At 41.3% G+C, this 27,338-nt stretch overlaps 1 long non-coding RNA gene and 1 pseudogene across 1 annotated transcript; one reads left to right on the top strand and one right to left on the bottom strand.

Annotated features, from left to right (window-relative positions):
• The first annotated feature begins 4,253 nt into the window (after positions 1-4,253).
• On the top strand, positions 4,254-16,734 carry LOC129628719 (ATM interactor-like; annotated as a pseudogene).
• Positions 16,735-19,037: 2,303 nt separating this feature from the next.
• LOC129627999 (uncharacterized) lies at positions 19,038-21,760 on the bottom strand. Its single transcript, XR_008702685.1, has 2 exons — positions 21,412-21,760; positions 19,038-20,624 (listed from the first exon to the last, which is right to left on the bottom strand). It is a non-coding gene; the product is annotated as an uncharacterized LOC129627999 (long non-coding RNA).
• Between the last annotated feature and the right edge of the window lie 5,578 nt (positions 21,761-27,338).

Here is a 27,338-nt window from a genome sequence, read left to right as displayed (position 1 = left end):
TACTGTCACTTTATGATTAAGTGACTAAGTACTGTTTCACTGTGACCTATGATCATATTTGACAAGTTTTGGGGGGTTTGTTTTTTGGGTTTTTTTTTTGCAAACTTCCTCAAACCAAATTCTTAAATTCTTTTGACCTCTGGTTAACTCTGGGTTGCTTCACAGGGCCACTGAAGTATCACAGAGAGAGAGAGAAACATTTAATTAATTGGGATTATTTAGTATGTTAATTTCCGTGGGAAGCAATGTCAAATGTGTGGTGACAAGCACTCTTAGGCTTTGTTGTATGAGTAAATGTCATTAACATAGAAGTTCTAGAAATTATATAAAATTTCTAAAATTTGAATACGTCCTGGAATAATATTATCAGTCATAATTTTATTTATCTCAAAATGTTGCATGTCTCAGCAACTTGGTTAAAATTTATCAATTGAACTGTAATTCGATCTTTAAACATGTCTTTTAAGTGTTTTATCATTCATAACTAGTTATTGCTTCACTCCAATGCCTTTGCAAAAGAAAATGTTTCATCTTCAAGATTCCTAGAAAGGGCTTTTTGACATATACAGATTTCTGATAACTTTCAGATCTGGGTGAGAAATTAAATAATTCTAATGGAAACAATAATGGTTTTGTGTTACTGTTAAAAAAAAAAGATTAAGATCAAGCATTAGTTACATAGGACTGTGTAAACTGATAAATATAGTTATAATTTTTATGATTTTTATCTGAAATATTATGAGTTTTTATTGTGTTATCAGATATGAAGAAACCTTTCCCCCCAAGTTCATTATGGTTTATAGAAACTTGATAAATTATACTTTTATAAATAGAATTGAAATATTTATCTTTTCTCTTTACCTGATCCCTCCAGAAATTGGAAACTCTTAAGTTACCAGCAGCCTTATCAGGCCAACTTTATTGCAACCAGAGTTATTTTGCAAACAAATAAGTCTTAATTTGGCTTGACTTGTTAAAAATGAGGATGACTCAAACAGAAAAGTTATGTTTCAATAATATACTTTTGTTGATGTTGAAGTTTCACATATATTAAGGTTTTTTTTATCTATTGTCTATGTTCAAGATGATTTTTTGTTGCTGTACCACATCACTGTAAAGTTTAACTGAATTTTTAATATTAAAATGATGTTCTAAGCATATTTCTGAAGCTGATCACAGTAATCTTTGGATAAAGGTCAGATGCCCCATGACTTGCAACCAGGGGATCATGCGTACTAGAAAACAAACATAATTTAAAAGACTCTCTCTCCAACTCATTGTCAACTAACTCATACACAATGAAGCTGAAGAGAACTGACTCTTGAACTCATATTTCCCACTTAAGAAGGGCTTCTAAACTAGACTGGTCTATTGAAAGAACTGCTGATCTCAAACTACACCCAAATCAGGACAAGAAGAAGATGAGAGCAATGGTAGGCAGCTGGCCCAAGAATCCAGATCAGGCCTGTAAGACCTATCCTACTAATTCAATTGAATTGTTTACCAAATTTTTATCTCCTTATCAAAATGGAAAGTTATTGTATTCAGTTCAGTTCAGTCGCAAAGAGTTGGACACAGCTGAGCGTATCCAACTCTTTGCGACCCCAAGGACTGCATCACACCAGTCTTCCCTGTCCATCACCAACTCCTGGAGCTTGCTCAAACTCATGTCCATTGAGTCAGTGATGCCATTCAACTATCTCATCCTCTGTCATCCCCGTCTCCTCCCACATTCAATCTTTCCCAGCATCAGGGCCTTTTCCAATGAGTCAGTTCTTCACATCAGGTGGCCAAAGTATTGAAGCTTCAGCTTCAGCATCCATCCTTCCAATGAATATTCAGGACTGATTTCCTTTAGAATTGATTGGTTTGATCTCCTTGCAGTCCAAGGGACTCTCAAGAGTCTTCTCTAACACCACAGTTCAAAAGCATCAATTCTTAGGCTTTCAGCTTTCTTTATGGTACAACTCTCACATCCATACATGACTACTGGAAAACCACAGCCATAGCTTTGACTAGACGGACCTTTGTTGGCAAAGTAATGTCTCTACTTTTTAATATGCTGTCTAGGTTGGTCATAGCATTCTTCCAAGGAGCAAGCATCTTTTAGTTTCATGGCTGCTGTCACCATCTGCAGTGATTTTGGAGCCCAAGAAAATAAAGTCTGTCACTGTTTCTATTGTTTCCCCATCTATTTGCCATGAAATGATGGGACCAGATGCCATGATCTTTGTTTTTTGAATGTTGAGTTTTAAGCCAGCTCTTTCACTCCCCTCTTTCACTTTCATCAAGAGGCTCTTGTGTTCCTCTTCACTTTCTGTCTTAAGAGTGGTATCATCTGCTTATCTGAGGTTATTGATATTTCTCCCGGCAATCTTGATTTCAGCTTGCGCATCATCCAGCCCGGCATTTTGCATGATGTAATCTGCATATAAGTTAAAAAAAGCAGGGTGACAATATATAGCCTTGAAGTACTCCTTTCCCAGTTTGGAACCAGTCTGTTGTTTCATGTCCAGTTCTAACTGTTGCTTCTTGACCTGCATACAGATTTCTCAGGAGGCAGGTCAGGTGGTCTGGTATTCCCATCTCTTTCAGAGTTTTCCACAGTTTGTTGTGATCCACCCAGTCAAAGGCTTTGGCATAGTCAATAAAGCAGAAGTACATGTTTTTCTGGAACTCTCTTGCTTTTTCCATGATCCAGTGGATATTGGCAATTTGATCTCTGGTTCCTCTGACTTTTCTAAATCCAGCTTGAACATCTGAAAGTTCATGTTTCATGTACTGTTGAAGCCTGGCTTGGAGAATTTTGAGCATTACTTTGCTAGCATGTGAAATGAGTGAAATTGTGCAATAGCTTGAACATTCTTTGGCATTGCCTTTCTTCAAGAGTGGAATGAAAACTGACATTTTCCAGTCCTGTGGCCACTGCTGAGCTTTCCAAATTTGCTGACATATTGAGTGCAGCACTTTCACAGCATCATCTTTTAGGATTTGAAATAACTCAACTGGAATTCCATCACCCCCACTAGCTTTGTTTGCAGTGATGCTTCCTAAGGCCCACTTGACTTTGCACTCCAGGATGTCTTCCATTTTGCCTTTTTGTGTCTAGGTGAGTGATCACACCATCATGGTTATCCGGGTCATAAAAATCTTTTTTGTACAGTTCTTCTGTGTATTCTTGCCACTTCTTCTTAGCAAATTCTGCTTCTGTTAAGTCCATACTGTTTCTGTCTGTTATTGTGCCCATCTTTTTATGAAATATTCACTTGATAGCTCTAATTTTCTTAAAGAGATCTCTAGTCTTTCCCATTCCATTGTTTTCCTCTATTTCTTTGCAATGACCGCTGCTGCTGCTGCTGCTGCTAAGTCACTGCAGTCGTGTCCGACTCTGTGCGACCCCGTAGACCGCAGCCCATCAGGCTCCTCTGTCCCTGGGATTCTCCAGGCAAGAACACTGGAGTGGGTTGCCATTTCCTTTTCCAATGCATGAGAGTGAAAACTGAAAGTAAAGTCGCTCAGTCCTGTCCAACTCTTTGTGACCCCATGGACTGTAACCCACCAGGCTCCTCCGTCCACGAGATTTTCCAGGCAAGAGTACTGAGGAAGGCTTTATTACTTCTCCTTGATATTCTTTGGAACTCTGCATTCAGATGGGTATAGCTTTCCTTTTCTCCTTTGCCTTTAGCTTGTCTTCTTTTCTCAGCTATTTATAAAGCCTCCTCAGACAACCATTTTGCCTTTTTGCATTTTTTTTCTTGCGGATGGTCTTGATCACCACCTCCTGTACAACGTCATGAACCTCTGTCCATAGTTCTTAAGGCGCTGTTACTTCTAACCAAATTTCTTATCCAATGTTCAAGATGAAAAAAAGTTCTCTAGTGAAGTTTTTGCAGGCTATGACTCCTTATGGCTGTACCGCTGCTTACTTAAAGTCTGCTGTTAAAGCATATGTACCGTGTTTGTGTCACAATTTGGTATCACTGATAAAACATACATAGCCTATAAAATGTTTCCCCATTAGCATACCTCTGTGTTTGTTCACTGTGTCTGGATTAGTTTTCCCCCAACATAGGTGACTAGGCAAATATTTATAAACAAAAAAACAAGGCTTAACACCAAGAGACATTATGGACCCAAAGCAGGTAACAACCACTCTGGCATTGAGGAACAATTACTTTGATTATTAGTGCTCCCCATTGAAAGATTTGCAATCAAAAGGAGAAATGGTAGAGGAAATTTTCACATATTGAGATATGGGTAAGTCGTTTTGGCTTATACATCATTTAACTTAACATTTATGCTCACCAGGCAGCATGTTTTGTGGCCTATTAAACATGCATTGTACATTTGCTTTAACCATCGAAGAAAAAATGTATTTTTTAAAATCAAAAAGGAATAATTGTGGTCCAGGCATCCAAAATAGAGCTGAGTGGCTATTATGGACATAGTTTCAGATACTTTACTGTATTACTGAGAAACTGAATTTTCTGAACTGTACCAGGCTCAAGGAGACCACAACCCACTTTCAAAACAGTCCCTTCAAACAGCTGCCAAACGCATCCTTATGGTCTCCAGGTCTTCTCTTATAACAACTGTGAAACTCTTTAGGAATGGTAAAACAAATGAGATAGTTCAAGCAGTAGTCTTCCAGCAGAAGGCACTAGATTTTTTTTTTCTTTTTGCCAGAATAATACTATATGATAAAATTGCTTTAAATTATATTTTAGCAAAAGAAAAAAATGATGAAACAAAAAGACATATGTATAGTAGACAATAGCTTCTGTTATGTACATATTAATATCCCTGTAGGAACCCAAGTAAATAGAATAATTCAAAAGACTACTTGGTTACAAAATGTACATAAAGAGAACCCACTCAAGAATTTATTTTCCTGGTTGCCATCTGGAATAGGAGGTTTCTTTCAAGGAATATTACAATGGTAAATTTTCATCATTATCCTCATCGTAGTAAATCTACTAATTTTCTTTTTTTAATATTTTTATTTTTATATAATTTTTAAAAGTCATGTTCCATTCTCAGTTGTTACAAAATATTGGCTATATTCCCCATATAGTATGATACTTCCTTGTAGCTTGTCTTTAAAAGAAAAAAAAAAAACTTTTTATTTTCTGTTGGAGTACAGCTGATTAACAATTTTGTGACAGTTCCAGGTGGATAGCAAAGGGGCTCAACCATACATACACTGGTATCACTTCTCCCCTAAACTCCCCTCCCATTTAGGCTGCCATGTAACGTTGCAGAGTTCCCTGGCCTATGCTATTTGTATTAATTTTCAAATGTTTGCCCAAGTGCTATGACAAAGCAATCAAAGATTGAGGTTCTGTTTTCATAATACAGAATACTAAGGCTAAGCCTGGACTCAAGAATTCTTTAAAATGAAAATCCGTGACATTCTGTCCTCTAATACGAAAAAATTGACTCTGCCCCCGTTCAGCCGGAAGTAGCTGAGAGGTCATCACGCCTGTTCCCATAAATCACTACATTATTTATTGGACATCCCATGGCCGCAAGGAGAGAAGAAAAAACTTTTGAAATAAAGAGATTAACTGAGATTAGGAAGGGAACGCAAGCCAGCCTCCACTGAGCATGCCAGAGCAACAAGCAGGTGAGATCTCTGCCCTCAAGAAACGTAGTCAGGGAATTAGTCATTTGCGGGATATTAATAAGCACCACAATGTGCATTGTACTCGGTGCTTGGAATACAAAGATGAACGAGACACAGAACCTGCTTTTAAGAAACCTGTCTCTACGAGAAATATATATAGTTGAAGAATGTGAAAAGCAAAGAAATAAAACAATATAAACTGGATCTAAATAAGCCAATATCATTCATTAATTTAGTGCCTTTAGCTTTTAAAATTGTTATGCTTGTTTGTTTTAATTAGGCAGGCTATTTCTTGAAACTGAAGAAAAGCAATTGCTTCACTTTTTTTTTTTACCTTAACTGGTAATCTCAATAAATAACTATTGCTGTTATTCGTGCTCTTACAGAGTTTCAGTTATTTATGCTGACAGTAAGCGTCAGACGCAGCAATAGTACACTAAACACACACTCAAAAGTGTTTACCGATGATGAAGGCAGAAACAGGGAAGTCCAGTTAGGTAAGATTAATCAGAGAACTCTTCCTGGAATAGATGATTTTTAATTAGACTTAAAGTAAAATACTTGTTTTGGTAGAGAAAAAGAGGAAACAATTATTACATACTGCCAGCTTCTCAAAAATGTCATCACATGTGCTTTGTTTAATTTTCTTACGGTAAGAAGAATAAGACCATAGGGGGAAAAACTGTATTTAGTAGAAAACTGCACTGTCTTGTTTTATTGAGGCTTAATTGATATACAACATTATATTAGTTTTGGATATAAAATACAATGATTCACTACTTGTCTATATTGTGTATATAGTGTAGATCTTATAGTATAAGATCACTTTATATAGTGATCACACAATAAAGCTAGATAACATCTGTCACCACACATAGTTACAGAATTTTTTTCCTGTGGTGAGAACGTTGAAGATTTCTCTTAGCAACTTCCAAATATGTGATACAGTGTTATTAACTCCAGTTGCTGTGCTATACATTATACCCCCATGACTTATTCAGCTTATAACTTGATATTTGTACCTTTTGACCCCCTTCACCTATTTTGCCCACCCCACCCCCATCTCTGGCAACCGCCAATCTTTTCCCTGTATCTATGAACTTGGATTTTCTTATTGTTTGTTTTTAGACTCCACATATAAAGAGGACATACAGTATTTGTCTTTCCCTGTCTGACTTATTTAATTTAGCATAATGTCATCAAGGTCCATCCATGTTGCCCCAAATGCAAGATTTCATTCTTTTTTATGGCCAAATAATATCCCATTGTAACATATATACCACATCTTTTTTATCCATTCATCCCCTGATGGACACTTAGCTTGTTTCCATATCAAACTGCATTGCCTTAAGGAGACATCGCTAGTTATCTGATTCCAATTCTATGGGAGCTATTTTGCCACTTTGTAAGCTGTACATAACTGATAGCAACACAAAATAATTCTTGTCTTTGAACATGCATGTTCTGTCCTGTCTAGTGGAAGAGCACTTTACTTCCCTCTTCCCTTCCAGAAAAACAACTTTGCTACCATTTGTACATTTATTTCAACATTCTTGATCTAAAAATGGCCTATGGTTGCCAGTAGGGGTGAGGGGAAATGAGGGCTAGGGATAGTTTGGGAGTTGGGGCATGTATACACTGCTATATTTAAAATGGATAACCGGAAAGGACCTACCGCATAGCACATGGGACTCTGCTCAATGTTACGCAGCAGCCTGGTTGGGAGGGGAGTTTGAGGGAGAATGGGTACACGTCTATGTATGGCTGAGTCCCTTTGCTCTTTACCTGAAACTATCACAACATTGTTAATCAACTGTACGCCAATACAAAATAAAAAGTTAAAAAAAAAATTTTTTTTTAATAAAAATGGTCTGTCCTTTGAGCCAGTTGCTACCTCTTTCTGGTTCCCTCACTGATTAATGGAGAGGATAAAGTCTTTAATATGTATTCATTTTTGTATCTGTAGGAGCCATTCAATATTTAGTTATTTATTTATGTGCGTCAGGTCTTAGCTGAAGCATGTAGGATTTTCACTGAGGCGTGAGGGGTCTTTCGCTGCAGTGTGTGGGCTTCTGTCCAGCTGTGGTACCGGGTCTAGAGCGCGCAGGCTATGGTTCTAGCGCGTAGGCTTTTAGTCGCCCCACCAGCGATCAAACCCGCACTGGAAGGCAGATTCTTAACCCCTGGACTACCAGGGAAGTCCCAATTTTACCTTATGCTGCAAGTTAATCTTTTAACAGGATAAAAGAGAGACAGGCAAAATAAGAAAGTGAAAAAAAAACTGAGGGAGAAAAGAAGAGACAAAGTGGGAAAAAAAGATAAGGCAGCAGCTCTCTTGTAAAGTCTGAGATGAATTAATTAGAAGTCAGTCCTTCTGGAGGGGAGGGTCCAGAAGATGTAAATTTTTCTTTCTTCACATCTGTTGTTCCTTTGAGTTGTGGCATTAGTATATGTTGCCAAAGTATAATTAAAACAAAATTTTCTCCCAACCCAGAAAACCTCTCCACAAAGGGAGAAAAAGAAAATATTTTCACTATTGAATAAGCATTAAACAAAAATGTGATGCACACCCTAGGGAATCTGCTAAAAGATTACGAAGACAGAAAGAAATCTCACCATCACATACATGTTCTCAGGATAAGCAATAGTGTTAATGATTTTAAAAAGATAAGCAATAACCAGTCTTTAGTAAGAGGACTCAAAGAGAGCACCCTTTGCTACACATCGTTCATCTTCAATTCACCTGATAATTGGGGTGACCATCTATATTAGCTAACTGGTTTTATATAAAGAAAAATAAACCTCAATCTTTATGACAGGAGGTATTTTTGCAACTGGGAGGGAGGTGCCCACAGAAGTCAGGTTCTTACTGTCCACAGAAACTGGAATAGGGAAATGAAAACATGGATGTTTACATTTCAAAGGCATGGCCCCAAGCCCTTGAGAAAGACACCCCTGGGTCATAAACGTGGCAAAAGACTTATGTAACTTTTAAAAGTGCTTGCATATATTTCAGAGAGACAGAGAAAGAACTTACCAGTTTTCTAAAGTAAATGCTCTAAGAAAAGGGAGGAGGGACATCTGCCTGTATTTTTCACAAGGAGAATGAAGCATCATTTAAAATGTTTATTTGTCCTTATATGTGTAAATCCTATCTAACTGCACAGTTGGAGTGAACAATGCCCTCCCCTTAAAATCCAATTCTCACCCTCCCAAATGCAAGTCTAGTTCAGTCTCCCCAATGCCTTCTGCTTCCCATAAGGGTTCAGGAACCCTGTGCAAAGATAGTGTACGAAGAGAGGGAAGGAGAGACGGAAACTCTCTTGACATGAGCAGCTGGAGGGTTCCTCTGTCACCAGCAGATCAGCTGACTCTGGAAGGGTTCCTCTGGGAGCTAGTCATACCGATGCCACGAGGAAGGCCTGAGGGACTTTCCATCCGCCGCTGCAGTCTAGACTGGAGTTCCTAGAGAGAGGGCAAGCTCCTGCCTCCGTGTGCAGTTCACTCAGAGGTTCGCCAGATGACAGCTGTTTTGCAGCAACTACTTCCCGGGAGGCAAACCTGACCCCAGAAAAAATTGATGAGGCCAGTTTCCAGGACTGGCCTCATCAGTTTCACCTCCTCACTCCACCAGCACTGAGGCCAGCTCACTAGTTGCGTCTCCAGCCACCATGGTTATTTTATAGCAGGGAACTGGAAATTTGGGCCTTAGCTGCCACCAAGTCTTAGGTCAGCCATGCCGTTTCTTTCCCACTGCACTCCCTAACCTTGAACGCTGGGGCAAAGTTTGGACTCTTGGTGCTTATCCTGAGTTTCACATATAAATTTTCCACCCCCCACCCCCCACCCAAGAACCAGGCACACTAAGGAAATTGCAAGAGGGGAGGGAAGATGTTGTTATAAACTCTCTCCCTTGAGCAATGGAGAAAGAAGCCACAATTCCATAGTCAGGGAAGGCCAGTCAAGTGATTTCTTTGGGTAATTTCCGCTGTAAGTGGTTTACTGCCTCCATTAGAGTCAAGAAGCTGCAGAAAATCTCAAATTTCTGCCCTTAGAACTTGAGAAATAACATTTCTGTGTCCCCAGTGCAAAAATTCAGGTTTGAAATTAAAGCTGACTTTTCCTTTGCAATGAAGAAAAGAAATAAGGTAGCTTTTAACTTTTCTGAGACCTTGAGATAGGTAATCAGATTCCAAACTAGTCCTACTGACATTCAAAGCAGTCACGCCAAATCTTACCAGCTCCTCATATTTTTTTCTGAGAGCACAGGACTGCTTCATTCCAAAGCACTCCCAAGTTAGAACGAAACAGCTTTTAGTTTTTGCTATGGTTCTGAGTCATTTTCTTAATCATCTCTCCTTATAATTGGATGCTCTCTGCTCAGGCACTCAGTTGTGTCAAACTCTTTGCAGCCCCAGGGACTGTAGCCTGCCAGGCTCTGCATGAAATTCTCCAGGCAAGAATACTGGAATGGGTTGCCAGGCCCTCCTCCAGGGGCTCTTCCTGACCCAAGGATCAAACCTGCTTCTCTTAAACATTTCCTGCATTGGCAAGAAGGGTTTTGTTTGTTTTTTTTTTTTAACCACTAGCACCACCTGGGAAGCCCATAAATGGATATTACAATATTCCTAATAATTCATAATTTTAAAAGCTTATAAAGAAAAAGTTCAAATTAAAATGGATTAACTACTGATTATCCAAATAGCTACAGCTATCACTGCGGTATTTTCAAATTACTACTGCGTTAGCTCTGCCTCGCAGCTGCTGAATTGAGCAAGAGGTGTGGGGACTTCCATCCAGTTTCAAGGGGATCTGCAGAGAAAGTTATATTCAGATGAAGCGGCTCCACTGCCCTTGTGACTAATCTTCGTTCATCAGTTTCATGGGCTCTGCTGACTCACTTCTCTATTCAAGATGTTTATTGCCCAGGAAATAACACTTACGCCATCAGAATCCATTTCCACTTTGAATGATGCCAATGTTACAGAGCAGCACGGGAAAAGGCTCAACTCCTTATGTGTGAGTTACAACACAAGTGCCAGCAAAGAAGAAGAAAGTTTTACCTTTTACAGGAATCCTTTGTTTATTGGCATTATTGGCCAATGTTGAGAAGTAAAGCAGGAACAGGGGACTGACCAGACCGGGCTCCCCTGTTTGTGTAAGCCTTGATAGATCACCAAGGGTCACAGATTATAGGCTTCACATTCAAGGATCAGGTCCTTATAGCTGTCCAGTTATCCAGTAGAGGTTAAGTTTAAGTTTTCTCTTAAGAGCTCTTAAGAGACTAATTTATAAGCTAAAATGCCAATGTATTCAGTTGTCATGCACACACATACACACAATAAAACTGTCAAATGGGAAAAGTGCCAAGTGTCCATTAGTCAATATATCCACTTCTCAGTTTTAAAAAGATCTACTTAAAAACCAAACCATTATCAGAAGTTTACTTTTGACTACAGTATCCTGTTTATTGTGTTACGGGTCTCCCAGTTTAGCCTGTGAGCTGCTGGAGATCAGGAGCTGTGTCTCTTTGGTCTTTATAACCTCAGGGCCCAGCACAGTACCTGGTACATAGTAGACACTGACATATTTTTTTACATATGAGCAAGTGAATAATAATGATTTGTGTGAAATCTCTCTGCAAATTGCAAGGCACTATCTAAATGGAACGGTGACTATGAATAAGGACTTGCAATCATTAAGCTACAATAGCCTAATGTGCCCATCTTCACAGTAGGAGCAATGAAGTGTGAAGGCAAACACTGGGAAGCAAGGGAAGATGTACATATATAAAAGCAAAATTAATGTAATAACGCCAATTAATATTTTGAGATAACATTTAAGAGATATAAAGTACAGGACATTAGGTTTTAAAAGTCTTTTTTTTCTTGGCTGCACTGGGTCCCTGTTGCGGTACGCAGGCTCCCTAGCTGTGAGTTGCAGGCTTCAGAGTACGGGGTCTCAGGAGTTGCAGTGAGAGGGCTTGTCTAGTTGCAGCACTCCAGCTCTCAAGCTCTGGTGCCTGGGCTTTAGCTCCTCCGCGGCATGTGGGATCTTAGTTTCCCCTCCAGGGATCGAACCCATGACCTTGCATTGGAAGGTGGATTCTTAACCACAGGACCCCCAGGGAAGTCCCTAAAAGCAATTTAATGACAAAAATATAAAAATGATCCAAAAGGAAATCAACCCTGAATATTCATTGGAAGGACTGGTGCTGAGGCTTCAAATCCCTGGCCACATGATGCAAAGAGCTGAATCATTGGAAAAGCCCCTGATGCTGGGAAAGATTGAAGGCAGGAGGAGAAAGGGATGACAGAAGATGGTGGGATGGCATCACCAACTCAGTAGACATGAATTTGAGCAAATTCCAAGAGACAGCGAAAGACAGAGGAGCCTGGCATGCTGCAGTTGATAGGGTCGCAGAGTTGGACAGGACTTAGTGACTGAACAACAGTAATAAATAAGAATGAACTGATGTTAAGAGAGAGAAGGGAAACCCTGAAACTAGAACTTCAAACCTCCACATCATGGGTCTTCCAAGTCAGGAAACTTGCTCTGTACCTAATAGGAAACTGGGCAATGTCCTCAAAGGAGATTGTTTACAATTTTCTGTTCGCATTTCTTTTACCTTGAAGGGTATGAATAAGGAAAAACAAAAATGTGGGTCAGTCAATGGGTGACAAATTTTAAGAGAATATTGTCAGGATCAACTTATCTTAGGAAAAGATAGAGGTCAGACTGACTGTGTTTAAGTGAGATGTTGAGCATAGCTGGATAAAATGTACACTGAGTCAGAGATAATCAGTAGTGGTTAGGCCCTGATCCGGCCAAAAGAATATTTTGAATTATTAAATGTATTAGGCAAGACAAAGACGATAAATAAAAAGTTACCGAATTCCCTAAGCTTCTAAATCATAGGGAAAAAAATAAATCAATGACAAATAAGCCTCTAATTTTGCTGTAACAGCCTTGAGGGAGAATGAGTAATAGTCATAGTTTGGGAACGAGAAGGAGGTGCCCTGGTCATAAACTTGGCAGAACCACCACAGGACGGATTCATTGTTCAGGAGACACCATTCATTATCAGCCATCAGCCACATCCATCTGCTTAGTGGAAGACTATGTAGACCACAAGCAGGACAGCTGGTGGACAAAGGACAGCGCCTCTTCCTTCTCTATTTATAATATCCTGGTTTCTTTTTAAGTGCAGGGCTGCTTTTTTCTTTTAATCATTATATTTGGAAGATATTGAGATAGGTCAGGAAAGATTTAGATAAGCTAATCTTAAGTCCCTTAGCAAAACATATCCCTTTCTTTCCATTAGAAGGAGCAGTCTTCTTATTTCTTGTGCACAGTTTCTCTCACAAAGATCCAGCAGCCAAGGAGACACAGACATAAAGAACAGACTTTTGGAGCCTGATCCGGCCGCGGTGCGAGAGCCACGGCAGCCACTGGGGCAGCGGCGGATCCCACGGCTCTCGCCTCGGGCGCCCCGGCCGTCCCGGCGGCCGCGAGGGGAGCCGCCGCCGCCGCCGCCGCCTCCGGCCCGTGGGGTGCCCCCGGGCGGCTGAGAGGCAGCCGGCGGCGAGGCAGGAGCCCGCGGGGTCGGTGCCGCCCGCCCGGGAGCTCATTCAGCCGTCGGTGGCGAGCCGTCCCGGGCAGTGCGGACCAACACCCGGTGCACGGTGCGCGGCTGCGGCAAGATCCTGCCCAGCAGCCCCGCGCTCCACATGCACCCGGTCAAGAGCCACCGCCTGCAGCTCATATGTAACAGCAATCGCCCACTTTCAGATCATCCCCTCACTGATTACTAAGGCAGACATTACATCTAAGCACAAAGGAAGCGGCCAGTCTGACGAGGGCTCTCTTAACGTTGTTGGCCTGAACCATTCTCTCAAGCCCTTTTTAACATTTTATATTGTTGATTTTTGTGGAACTGCTATCAGGAGCTATATTTCTCCAAACCTTGTGAAGCATCCGTTAAGCTAAAGATACCATTTATCAATACTTCTCAGGACTGGTTTGATAGTATACAATTGTTGTTCAGTCGCTTTGTTGTCTCTGACTTTTTGCAGTCCCATGAACTGCCGCACTCCAGGCTTCACTGTCCTTCGCTATCTCCCTGAATTTGCTCAAACTCATGTCCATTGAGTCAGTGATGCCATTCAACCATCTCATCCTATGTCACCCCCTTCTCCTCTAGCCCTCAATCTTTCCCAGCATCAAGGTCTTTTCCAATTAGTTGGCTCTTCGCATCAGATGGCTGAAGTACTGGAACTTCAGCTTCAGCACCAGCCCTTCCAATGAATATTCAGGATTGATTTCCTTTTAGATTGATTGGTTTGATCTCCTTGTGTGCAAGGGACTCTCAAGAGTCTTCTCCAACACCTCAGTTCAAAAGCATCAATTCTTTAGTGCTCAGCCTTCTTTATGGACCAACTCTCACATCCATACATGACGGCTGGAAAAACAATAGCTTTGACTAGACGGACGTTTGTCCAAAGTGATGTCTCTGCTTTTCAATACACTATCTAGGTTTGTCCTAGTTATTCTTCCAAGGAGCAAATGTCTTTTAATTTTGTGGCTGCAGTCACCATCTGCAGTGATTCTGGAGCCCAAGAAAATGAAATCTGACACTGTTTCCATTGTTTCCTATCTATTTGCCATAAAGTGATGGGACCGGATGCCATGATCTTCATTTTTTGAATGTTGAGTTTTAAGCCAGCTTTTTCACTCTCCTCTTTCACCGTCATCAAGAGACTCTTAAGTTCCTCTTAACTTTCTGCCACTAAAGTGGTATCATCTGCATATCTTGGGTTGTTGATATTTCTCCCAGCAATCTTGATTCCAACTTGTGATTCATCCAGCCCAGCATTTCTCGCGATGTACTCTGCATGATGGCGCAGTAAATCCAACAATAAGAAAAGATTTGAAAACTGTACCTAAATTCTACTGTTGTCCAATTGAAGGATGCCCTAGAGGCCCTGACAGACTATTTTCTCAATTTTCTCTTGCAAAACAGCACTGTATGAAAGTGCATGCTAAAAGAAGCATAAATGTAGTAAGTGCAGCAATTCATACGGCACCAAGTAGGACTTGAAAAGACATGCAGAGGATTGTGGCAAGACCTTCCAGTGCACGTGTGGCCGTCACTATGCCAGCTACCGAACTGGCCATGAGATCCCTGCAGAACATGGGGATCCACCAAGTAAGAAAAGGAAAATGGAAAACTGCCTGTGCAGCTGGAAGCTGTCCAGGAAGATAGCTGAATCACTGAGCAACCAACCAATTCCACAACCAGACGCTCCAGAACTAGAAACTTTAGAAATAAAGCTGGTGGCTTCCTCTGAAGACTCTTGCAGCTCTAATGCCAAACAACAGACTCTTCCAGCAGCTCCAAGGTACCCTCAGCAGTGGCTTTTACCAAAGCCCGAGGTGGCTTTGGTTAAACTCCCCATCGTGCAGTTTTCTCCTGTGCCTGTCTTTGTGCCTACAGCCGGCTCCTCGGCCCAGCCTGTGGTGTTGGGTGTCGACCATCAGGGCTCCGCCCCTGGTGCCGTACACTTACTGCCCTTGACCATTGGAACCCTGACCCTCAGCCTAGATTTGGAGGCCTGCTCTCTCAAGGAGAGCCTCCCTCTTTCAAAAGTTGTAAATCCTGTTGCTGTTAAGCCGATTAGCACAGGTGTTCAAGTGAACTTGGGTAAAAGTCCATCTAGCCCATTACTGAAGAAGGAAGTGGCAACCCAATCCAGTATTCTTGCCTGGGGAATCCCATGGACAGGGGAGCCTGGTGGGCTGCTGTCCATGGGGTCGCACAGAGTTGGACACGACTGAAGCGATGCATGCATGCATAGCCCATTACAAGAACTTGGGAACACATGTCAGAAGAACAGCATTTCTTTGACCAATGTACAGACAGACCTGTCCTGCACCACACCACAATTCATGCCGTCTGCACAGTGGGCCAGCCCTGACTCCTCTGTGTCGTCCTGTTCACAAACTGATTTGACATTAGTGTTCAAAGTCAGACTTTTTTGCCCAGTTCTAAGGTAACCTCATCTATCATTGCTCAGACTGATGCGTTTATAGATGCCAGTTTCCAGCCAGGTGGGATCTCCTGAGAAACTCAGAGCAGTGGAATGCGAAGTCCAACAGATGACTGAGTACAGATGGACCACGCTGTAATGTATGGAGACATTTTTGAGAGTGTCCATTCATCATATGGTGTGTCTACAGACAATATTATAAGCAGTAGCTTAGTAGCAGAGACTGTAACTCATGACTTGTTACCTCAGAACCACCCTAAAACTTTAACTCAAGATATTGAGAAATCCGCACCAAATTTCAGTGCACTGAATAGTATGCTTTCGTCAGAGAACGTGACAGATAATCAAACCCAAACCATGGATTTATTAAGTGATCTAGAAAACATCTTGTCAAGTAACCTACCTGGTCAGACGTGGACAATCATAGTCTTTTGTCTGACACAAATACTGGACCTGACACCCAGCTCCCATCTGGCCCAATCCAGAATCCTGCAGTTGATTTTGATACTGAAGTGTTTTCAGCCTCAAATACACAAACCAAAGAGAGTGAGCTTAGCACCATGACCACTGAGCCAGTCTTGGAATCGCTGGACACAGAAACCCAAACTGATTTCTCCCTTGCAGACCCTTCTGCCCAGGCCTACAGTTGTAAGGGAAATTCTAGCTTCTTAGGCCTTGAAATGTTTGACATGCAGACACAGATGGACCTGAACTTCTTTTTAGACAGTAGCCCTCATCTGCCACTGGGAAGTATCCTGAAACACTCCAGCTTTTTCATGAGTAACTGATTCACCTGACACAGAGACCCAGACTGACAGACTCTCCACTGCTAAAAACCTGCCTGCCCTGGAAAGCAAAGTTCAGTTGAACAGTGCCGAAACACAGACAATGAATTCTGGCTTCGAAACTTCGGGGAGCTTATTCTTCACCAGCAATGAAACTTAGACAGCAATGGATGACTCTCCTTTGGCTGATCTGGCCTGGAACAAGATGGAATCTCAATTCAGCTCTGTTGAAACCCAGACGTGTGCAAAACTACACCCAGTCTCCAACTTCTGAAAGCAGAGTCCACATGGGGGGTGGATTCACAAATACTGGACCTGACACCCAGTTCCCATCTGGCCCAACGCAGAATCTGGATTTAAATGAAGAATGGGGACAACAGTAGTAACTCTACTGAATGTAGTCGACGATACAGTTACTTCGATTCTTTGAGGTTCTTTGCCTTTTTGTACTTGTAAACATATTTGTGTAAAAATTTGTGAGTGTATTATAAAGTGTAAGATGTTGATCTGGGGAAAAAAAAAAACAGACTTTTGGACTCTGTGGGAGAAGGCGAGGCTGGGATGATTTGAGAGAATAGCATTGAAACATGTACATTACCATATGTAAAATAGATGACCAGTGCAAGCTCGATGCATGAAGCAGGGCACCCAAAGCAGGTGGTCTGGGACAACCCAGAGGGATGAGGTAGAGAAGAAGGTGGGAGGGGTTTCAGAATGGGGTCATCATGTACCTGTGGCCGATTCATGTTGAAGTATGGCAAAAACCTTGACAATACTGTAAAGTAATTATTATCCAACTAAAATAAATAAACTTTTTAAAAGATCTCCATTCTCCACACCACCACCAACCTCCCCCACAAAAAAATCAGGGTTTTCCCTGTGGTCCAGTGGTTAAGAATCCATGTGTCAATGCAGGGGAATCGGTTTGAGCCCTTGTCTAGGAAGGTCCCACATGCCACAAAGCAACTGAAGCACCCAGAGCACGTGCTCCACAAGAGAAGCCACAGCAACGAGAAGCTGGTGCACTGCGACAAGAGAAAATGTTCATGCAGCAACGAGGTCCCAGTGCAGCCAATAATAAATAAATAATTCTAGAAAGAAAAAGAAAAAATACTCATACCTAGAGGTGGGGCTTTTTGTTTTGTTGTGCATGATTTAGAGTTAGAAGAGGAAACAGGGAAATACCTTACTTTGGCAGCACTTTTTAAAAACCACAATTCCTCATGTACTAGAGACTCATAGAACAGCAGGCAAAAGGAGTAAGGGAGAGATGCAACTTCAACAGAGCGGAAGTATACTAAGTGAAAAGTTGCTGGAAACTGAGAAAAGAGGCTGCCATACCAATCTGCCCTCTAAATACAGATGTTAAAGGAAGATTCCATTACCATGCCATTGGACAGAAATCAGAACAAAAGGAAGTCCTCACTCACACTGGTTGGTTTGGTTTAGTTGCTAAGCCGTGTCCGACTCTTGCAACTCCATGGACTATAGCCCACCAGGCTCTTTTGTCCATGGGATTCTCCAGGCAAGAACACTGGAGTGGGCTGCCATTTCCTTCTCCAGTTTTAGGATTATCTCCCTTCTTTTGTTGACTCTGAATCTAAATAGATACCACTATGTTCAAAGTTGGGAACAGAGACAAAAAGTCAGCATGGAAAGTATTAAAAAACAAAACAGCACAATAAAACATGAGAAAGGAAAAAAGTAATCCAGAGATTCAGAAACTTTCCATGTGTGAATAACTTTGCTGGAGCCAGAAAAAATTTACAGGAAATTTATTGAGCATCTTAAGTGGAACTGAAAGACCTGAATGTATGGGAGAGGGGAAATAGAAGAAATAAGGTAAAATTTCAGTAATTGTTGAGCCTGGGTGATGGGTACTCATATAAATTTTCAAGTTTTTATAGCAAAAAATCTTTTAAACTAAAGATCTATTAAAGATAATACTGGGGTGGCCTAAAGTTTCATTTAGGTTTTTGATACCTTAGAGAAAAACTGAATGAACATTTGGGCCATCCCAATAAATTAACTCTGCAAATTTGCAATATATTACAATACATACAGCCACAGAAAATAATTTCACTTTAATATATGAGTGATATAAGTAAGAAAATTTTTTCTTCTTTTTTAATCCTATTTATAATAGTAAGAAGGAATATAGTAGGAATAATATAACTTAGATAATAAAAGTTACTCAGAGAAAATTTATAAAACTTATTAAAAGAAATAAAAAGAAATAAAGGAACCCTGAAACAGAGAAATACTCATGGACAAGAAGAGTAACTGTAGTGAAGATGGCATTGCTTTTCAAGTTAACTTACAGATTTAACACAACCCCTAAAGCAGTATCACATTAATGGGTATAGGTAAAAATTTCTCATTCATATACTTCTTGTCAGAACATTTCTTTTAAGCTCTTGGATTTTATGCATTAATTATACATGTGTTCTATATCTTATGAAGTTTTGACATCTTTGGGGGCTTTGCTGGCTGGGGAAGGGACTGCCCTTTAGGGCTGGCTAATTCCTGAGACAGGAAACAGCATGTTGGCTGGTGAGCCCAGCTCTCCTATACACCAACCAATTCGAACTCCGCACCACCAGCCACCTCCTTTAGCCAGCAGTCACACACAGGGCCAGCATTTCCCCTGCCCTAAATCTTCCCAAGATCAGATACCAGACAACAGGGACAGCCCTGTCCCCCATGGTTTGCTGGAATTACTCAGATATCCTAATCTGTTTGCCTTTCTCTGCCTTGCTTTTTCCACAGAAAACATAACAAAGACTGTGACCTGTGCTTTTCCTCCCCTCCTCTCTTCCTTCAGGCTTCCCTGGTGGCTCAGATGGTAAAGAATCTGCCTGCAATGCAAATGACTTGGGTTCATATCCCTGGGTCGGGGAAGATCCCCTGAGAAGCGAATGGCTGGCTACCCTCACCAGTATTCTTGCCTGGAGAATTCCATGGACAGAGAGAAGCCTGGCAGGTTACAGTTATTGGGGTCACAAAGAGTCAGACACGACTGAACAAACGCTTTTCTCTTCCTTCAGACTGACTTTGGTGCACCCCCTTGTGGCCATGCCTAGCATGACATGCCTTTCATTTCTAAGACAGCTTTTTTTACAAGGGCATTGACCTAGTGTTTTCACTCAGTCATTTTTGTAAATTAACTGCTGGGCACAACTTATCTTACTTTTCTGCATTCTTTGGCCATCACGTCTAGCTTTTTTTTTAATGTCTAGGGTTTTTTTTTGTCAGAAGCAGCTGCCACTGCAAAAATATTTATTTACAATGTCACAGTATTGTTGAGCATCTGTTGATCATTCAGTAGCTGCACAATGCATGAGTTCTGCTTAAAAACTCCTTCCACACAGGCGTGCACTGCTCATTTGCTGATAAAAGAAAAGAGAGAGAAGCTACAGAAGCCAGCTTGTTCATTCATTCCACAGCTTTTCTCTGAGTGAGGAATGGGAATACAAAAGTACCTGACATGTGACCCCAGCCCTAAAAGTGTCAAAATCCAGCTGCATAAGTGAAACACGAACAGAAAATTCCTAAATTATCATAAAATGTAAATTTAACTTAGAGACAGCTCTTTTGCTTTCACATCCTTTTTAAGGTTCTCCCAGAGAGCTGTTTCACAGACATAATGCTGATACTCAAGTCCAACTTATAAAAGTGCTTACTTATTTTTGCAGAAGAGGGAAAACTGATTAGTAGGTATTTTCTCGGAGTAAAAAAAAAAAACTAAACTATGCAAGATTGAGTCAAATCTCAAGACTTGCAGAGATTGTTCTGTTTTGCTACTCTTGAAAATATGACTCTACTGCATTTCACTTGGCTTCTAAGAATAGTTGCATTTTTTCTATTTTTAATATTTATTTATTTATGGCTGTGCTAGGTCTTCACTGCTGCACATGACTTTCTCTAACTGCGAAGAGCTGCAGCTACTCTTCATTGCAGCACGCTGGCTTCTCACTTCAGGGGCTTCTTCTGTTGTGGACCATGGGTCCTAGAGTATACGGCCTCAGTAGTTGTGGCCACGGACTTGGTTGTCCCGCAGTATGTGGGATCTTCCTGGACCGAGGATCGAAACGTCAAGGTTCTCCAACCACTGGATCACCAGGGAAGTCCGCATTTTTTTTCCTTTTAAACTAGGAAGCATGGCTGGAAAAGCAGAGGGAAAATACAAAACATACACATTTTTGTCAGGAAAGCTTTAGATTATATGCCAATAACAAAACTTACCCATCAAGGATATATATGCTGCTGCTGCTAAGTCACTTCAGTCGTGTCCGACTCTGTGCGACCCCATAGACGGCAGCCCACCAGGCTCCCCCGTCCCTGGGATTCTCCAGGCAAGAACACTGGAGTGGGTTGCCATTTCCTTCTCCAATGCATGAAAGTGAAAAGTGAAAGGGAAGTCGCTCAGTCGTGTCTGACTCTGTGCAACCCCATGGACTACAGCCCACCAGGCTCCTCCGTCCATGGGATTTTCCAGGTAAGAGTGCTGGAGTGGGGTGCCATTGCCTTCTCCGGAGCATATATATAAGCACAATTAAATTCATATAGAATCAACCTTAACTTTAGAGCTGGGTTAACTTCTAGCTCCGGGAGATAGTGGACTGGGAAGCCTGGCATGCTGCAGTCCATGAGGTAGCAAAGAGTCGGACATGGCTGAGCAACTGAACAAAAACAACTTATATATTTATTTATTTTTGGCCACAAAGCATGTCAGATCTTGTTCCCTGAGCACGGATGGAACCCACACGCCCTGCAGTGGAAGCAAAAAATGCTAACCACTGGACCACCAAGGAGATCCCTAGGCATCTTTCAGTGGGCTGGTCTGGGAGCTTTGCTCTTAACGCTTTCCCACACCATAACTTTAAAAGGCTGTGTGGGAAAACTAAATGCTGTGGGAATCCCATTCTCTATCCTTTCTCCTCAGACTTACCTTGTGAACGTACTCTTTTCACAGTCTGTATCATGCACTTTCACTTATGTATCTGTGTCCTCCCACCAGACTATGAGCTCCTGGGGTGGCAGGATCTCTCTTTTTTCTGTGAACTTACTTGTCGAACAGAACCTGACAGAAATGACTCTAGCCCCTCTTTCTCACAAGATCCTCATCAAGCTGATTGGTTTACTTCACCTTTTCTGCTTTTCTGCCTGCTGCTATGAACTTCACCAGGTGTTATTAAGCTTTCTCGTCTTTAGTAATCACATTAGTGCTATGGTATTTAATCATGGTTTTATTATTAAGTAAAGCTGTTGCGATTTTCATATATTTAAAAACTATTTGTCTATCTTTAACCATTGCTCATTTTTCTGTAGAGTTGTTTGTATTTCTCACCAATTTTTTTTTTTAATTTGGCTGTGTCAGACTTAGTCATGGCTTGCATGATATTCCATCTTCATTGAAGCATGTGGTATCTTTAGTTGCAGCTAAAGATGTGGGATCAAGTTCAATGAACACAGATCAAACTCAGGCTCCCTGCACTGGGAGCATAGAGTCTCAGCTACTGGACCACCAGGGAAGTAGCATCACTGATTTAGTTTCTAAAACACCAGTTATTAATCTGTATTTATTATTTAGCTCATTAAAAGGACAATTTTCTAGTCCTGTAGAACTGTGTTCAATTCTTGGCTCTAGGTAATTATTATCATCCCTAAAATGAGAAGACAAATAATACCTCTTGTCTCATAGAGACAATCATAGAAATGTTATGAGTATTAATGAGAAAATTCATAGTGTACCTGGTATATAATTATAGGTAAAATTTTTTAATGTTTACTATCATATTGACTCAGAGAAGGCAATGGCACCCCACTCCAGTACTCTTGCCTGGAAAATCGCATGGACAGAGGAGCCTGGTAGGCTGCAGTCCGTGGGGCCGCTAAGAGTTGGACACGACTGAGCGATTTCACTTTCACTTTTCACTTTCATGCATTGGAGAAGGAAATGGCAACCCACTCCAGTGTTCTTGCCTGGAGAATCCCAGGGACGGGGCAGCCTGGTGGGCTGCCGTCTATGGGGTCACACAGAGTCAGACACGACTGAGGTGACTTAGCAGCAGCATCATATTGACTATGCCAAAGCCTTTGACTGTGTGGATCACAATAAACTGTGGAAAATTCTGAAAGAGATGGGAATACCAGACCACCTGATCTGCCTCTTGAGAAATGTGTATGCAGGTCAGGAAGCAACAGTTAGAACTGGACATGGAACAACAGACTGGTTCCAAATAGGAAAAGGAGTACGTCAAGGCTGTATATTGTCACCCTGCTTATTTAACTTATATGCAGAGTACATCATGAGAAACGCTGGGCTGGAAGAAACACAAGCTGGAATCAAGATTGCCGGAAGAAATATCAATAACCTCAGATATGCAGATGACACCACCCTTATGGCAGAAAGTGAAGAGGAACTAAAAAGCCTCTTGATGAAAGTGAAAGTGGAGAGTGAAAAAGTTGGCTTAAAGCTCAACGTTCAGAAAACTAAGATCATGGCATCTGGTCCCATCACTTCATGGGAAATAGATGGGGAAACAGTGGACACAGTGTCAGACTTTATTTTTTTGGGCTCCAAAATCACTGCAGATGGTGATTGCAGCCATGAAATTAAAAGACGCTTACTCCTTGGAAGGAAAGTTATGACCAACCTAGATAGCATATTCAAAAGCAGAGACATTACTTTGCCAACAAAGGTCTGTCTAGTCAAGGCTATGGTTTTTCCTGTGGTCATGTATGGATGTGAGAGTTGGACTGTGAAGAAGGCTGAGCGCCAAAGAATTGATGTTTTTGAACTGTGGTGTTGGAGAAGACTCTTGCGAGTCCCTTGGACTGCAAGGAGATCCAACCAGTCCATTCTGAAGGAGATCAGCCCTGGGATTTCTTTGGAAGAAATGATGCTAAAGCTGAAACTCCAGTACTTTGGCTACCTCATGCAAAAAGTTGACTCATTGGAAAAGACTCTGATGCTGGGAGGGATTGGGGGCAGGAGGAGAAAGGGACGACAGAGGATGAGATGGCTGGATGGCATCACTGACTCGATGGATGTGAGTCTGAGTGAACTCCGGGAGTTGGTGCTGGACAAGGAGGCCTGGCGTGCTGCGATTCATGGGGTCGCAAAGAGTCGGATATGACTGAGTGACTGAACTAAACTGATCATCTTTATTAGAAATAAAAACAATAACACAGTAATGGATGTCTATATTGGTATAGCATTTTAAAATGCCCTAAGTATTTTAAAATCTTTTAAAATCTCTATGGCAATCCTGTAAAGTACGTAGGACTTTGCTGAAACAATGCCTCATTTGTGCTTTCTAGACTAGAAGAGTGAAGAGAGTTGCAGATAAGGCTTTTAGGTCAGAGAGAAGATAGTCCAGGTAGGCTAGGTCTAGGAGCTCATTCAAATCATACCTTGTAAGTAATGAGAAAGCTCAATGCATAAGGCTGAATCTGAATTCAACAAACATGAAGGAACACTGAACAGGGGTTTTGCATAGTGTAACCTGGATGTCACCTGACGTTTTCCTGAGATCTAGTATTCCACATTGTGGAACTCCATTGCATAGAATATTAGATCTCCACATCTACTCCAAAGAGTTCTGCAAATTCCTAGGAGGTTTACACTCTCATAGTCATTTGTGGCTCCAGACGCCTTCTTCCAGTGAATTGGTACAGTTTGTGGATCATCTTGGCATCTAGCATGTGCTCTAGAATAAGGATATTGCTTTGATCCTGATAGAAATTTACTCCTGATATAAAATATCCAAAGTAAAATAAAACAAACCACTAATATTTTTTCAAGACATAGTCTCTATGTCTATAGCAGCATTACCAAAAAAAGTGTGAGGGACAAAAGAATGAATCATGCTGTCAAAATGAAAAAAAAACAAAAAAAACCAAATTGCACATGAATAACCTTGTCCATCTGTTGGTCATCCACAATCAGGATTTTTTTTTCCCCCTCTGGCTACTGTAACCCTATTGTCCCCAGATCCCGGCCTCACACCATCTCCCCACCTCTTTTCTCAACTGTCCCTCTGGTCTCTTCTCTTTCCCAAGTCTCTTCTGGATTAGTCCTAGAAACTTCAAAATCTCCTTATTTTATTTTTTGGAACAATTTTTGATTCCCCTCAATCTTTGCTCCCAAACTTGGGCTCACATCTATATTTCCCAATCATTACTTGCTCAGCAGAACAAAAGGGATTTTCACGTAACCAATGTTTTTAGAAGATTTTCTTTGTGTGTTGACCCCATTCTCTCACTTGTGGTTATACAATACTTTTTTTTTTTTTCCTCCATTACAACATCACTTAAAATGTCAAACAGTACCAAATTCCCTGGTGGTCCAGTGGTTAAGAATCTGCCTACCAATGCAGGGGACATGGGTTCAATCCCTGGTCCAGGAAGATCTCACATGCCATGGGGCAACTAAGCCCATCCGCCACAACTACTGAGCCCATGTGCCACAACTACTGAGCCCATGTGCCACAACTACTGAGCCTGTGTGCCTAGAGCTGGCGCTCTGCAACAAGAGAAGCCACCACGATGAGAAGCCTGCACACTGCGGCAAAGACTAGCCTCTGCTTGCTGCAACTAGAGCAAGCTCTCATGCAGCAATGAATACCCAGTGCAGCCAAAAATAAACAAATAATAAATAATTTTTAAAAAATTTTACACAATACCAACTTTTGTCTCCATGTCTATCCCCAGTGCTCAAATGAATAAGCAAACACACTTTCTGGAGAGTAAAGATGAAGGAGGCTCCAGATACCAACACTCTTTAGCCTAAAAACAAAAGATTAAGATCATCAGCCTACATTCACACACTATTGAAACCACTATCTAGTTTCATCAAAGAATGAAGACTAGGAAGAGGCCAAACCCCAGTAGGAAGATAGAGACATACTACCCATGCATTGTCGTTTTATTTTGTTAAGCTATTGTTCTAACTGGAATATATATTCTTTGCCAAAATAATAAACATTACAAAAATACACAATTAATCACCATCAATAGAATGCATATGTTGTTGTTGTTCAGTCGCTAAATTGTGTTTGACTCTTTGCAATCGCATGGACTGCAGCATGCCAGCTTCCCTGTCCTTAACTATATCCCAGAGTTTGCTCAAATTTATGTCTGTTGAGTCAGTGATGCTATTTAGCCATCTTGACACCACCCTTACGGCAGAAAGTGAATAAGAACTAAAGAGTCTCTTGATGAAGGTGAAAGAGGAGAGTGAAAAAGTTGGCTTAAAGCTCAACATTCAGAAAACTAAGATCACGGCATCCAGTCCCATCACTTCATGGCAGATAGATGGGGAAACAGTGGAAACAGTGGCTGACTTTATTTTGGGGGCTCCAAAATCACTGCATATGGTGATTGCAGTCATGAAATTAAAAGATGCTTACTCCTTGGAAGGAAAGTTATGACCAACCTAGACAGCATATTCAAAAGCAGAGACATTACTTTGTCAACAAAGGTGCATCTAGTCCAGGCTATGGTCATGTATGGATGTGAGAGTTGGACTATAAAGAAAGCTGAGGCCTAAAGAATTGATGCTTTTGAACTGTGGTGTTGGAGAAGACTCTTGCGAGTCGCTTTGACTGCAAGGAGATCCAACCAGTCCATCCTAAAGAAAACCAGTCCTGAATATTCATTGGAAGGACTCATGCTGAAGCTGAAGCTCCAATACTTTGGCCACCTGATGCAAAGAGCTGACTCATTTGAAAAGACCCTGATGCTGGGAGGGATTGGGGGCAGGAGGTAAAGGGGACGACAGAGGATGAGATGGCTGGATGGCATCACTGACTCAATGGACATGGATTTGGGTGGACTCCAGGAGTTGGTGATGGACAGGGAGGCCTGGCGTGCTGTGATTCATGGGGTCGCAAAGAGTCTGACACAACTGAGCAACTGAACTGAACTGATGCTCTGTCATCCTCTCCTCATTTTGCCTTCAACCTTTCCCCGCATCAGGGTCTTTCCAAAACTTAGAATAGACCAAATAGACAAATATGTGAATACACACAAATTTCCAAATAAAAACTATGAGCTATGCCATGTAGGGCCACAAAAGACTGATGAGTCAGGGTGGAGAGTTTTGACAAAATGTGGTCCACTGGAGAAGGGAATGGCAAACCACTTCAGCATTCTTGCCTTGAAAACCCCATGAACAGAAAAGTCAAAAAGATATGACACTGAAAGATGAACCCCCCAGGTCTGTAGGTGTCCAATATGCTACTGAAAAGAGCAAAGAAATAGCTCCAAAGGAAAGAAAAGGCTGAGCCAAAGCAGAAACAATGCCCAGCTCTGGATGTTTCTAGTGGTGAAAGCAAAGTCCAATGCTGTAAAGAACAATATTGCATAGGAACCTGGAATGTTTGATCCATGAATCAAGGTAATTGGAAGTGCCATTAAACAGAGATGGCAAGAGTGAACATCAACATTTTAGGAATCAGTAAACTGAAACAGATGGGAATGGACAAATTTAATTCAGATGACCATTATATCTACTACTGTGGGCAAGAATCCCTTAGAAGAAATGGAGTAGCCCTCATAGTCAACAAGAGTCCAAAATGCAGTACTTGTTTTGAGCCTCAAAAACAACAGAATGATCTCGGTTCACTTCCAGTGCAAAACATTCAATATCACAGTAATCTAAGTCTATGCCCCAACCACTGATGCCACAGAAGATGAAGGTGAACGGTTCTGTGAAGACCTGCAAGGCCTTCTAGAACTAACACCAAAAAAAAAAAGATGTTCTTTTCATCAGAGGGGACTGGAATGAAAAAGTAAGAAGTCAAGGGATACCTGGAGTAACAGGCAAGTTTGACCTTGGAGTACAAAATGAAGCAAGGCAAAGAGTTTTGC

This window comes from Bubalus kerabau, chromosome 15 (assembly GCF_029407905.1).
Source record: "Bubalus kerabau isolate K-KA32 ecotype Philippines breed swamp buffalo chromosome 15, PCC_UOA_SB_1v2, whole genome shotgun sequence".
Lineage (NCBI taxonomy): Eukaryota > Metazoa > Chordata > Mammalia > Artiodactyla > Bovidae > Bubalus > Bubalus kerabau.
The sequence above is the reverse complement of the archived record's forward strand: the minus strand, read 5'-3'. Positions and strand labels throughout refer to the sequence as shown.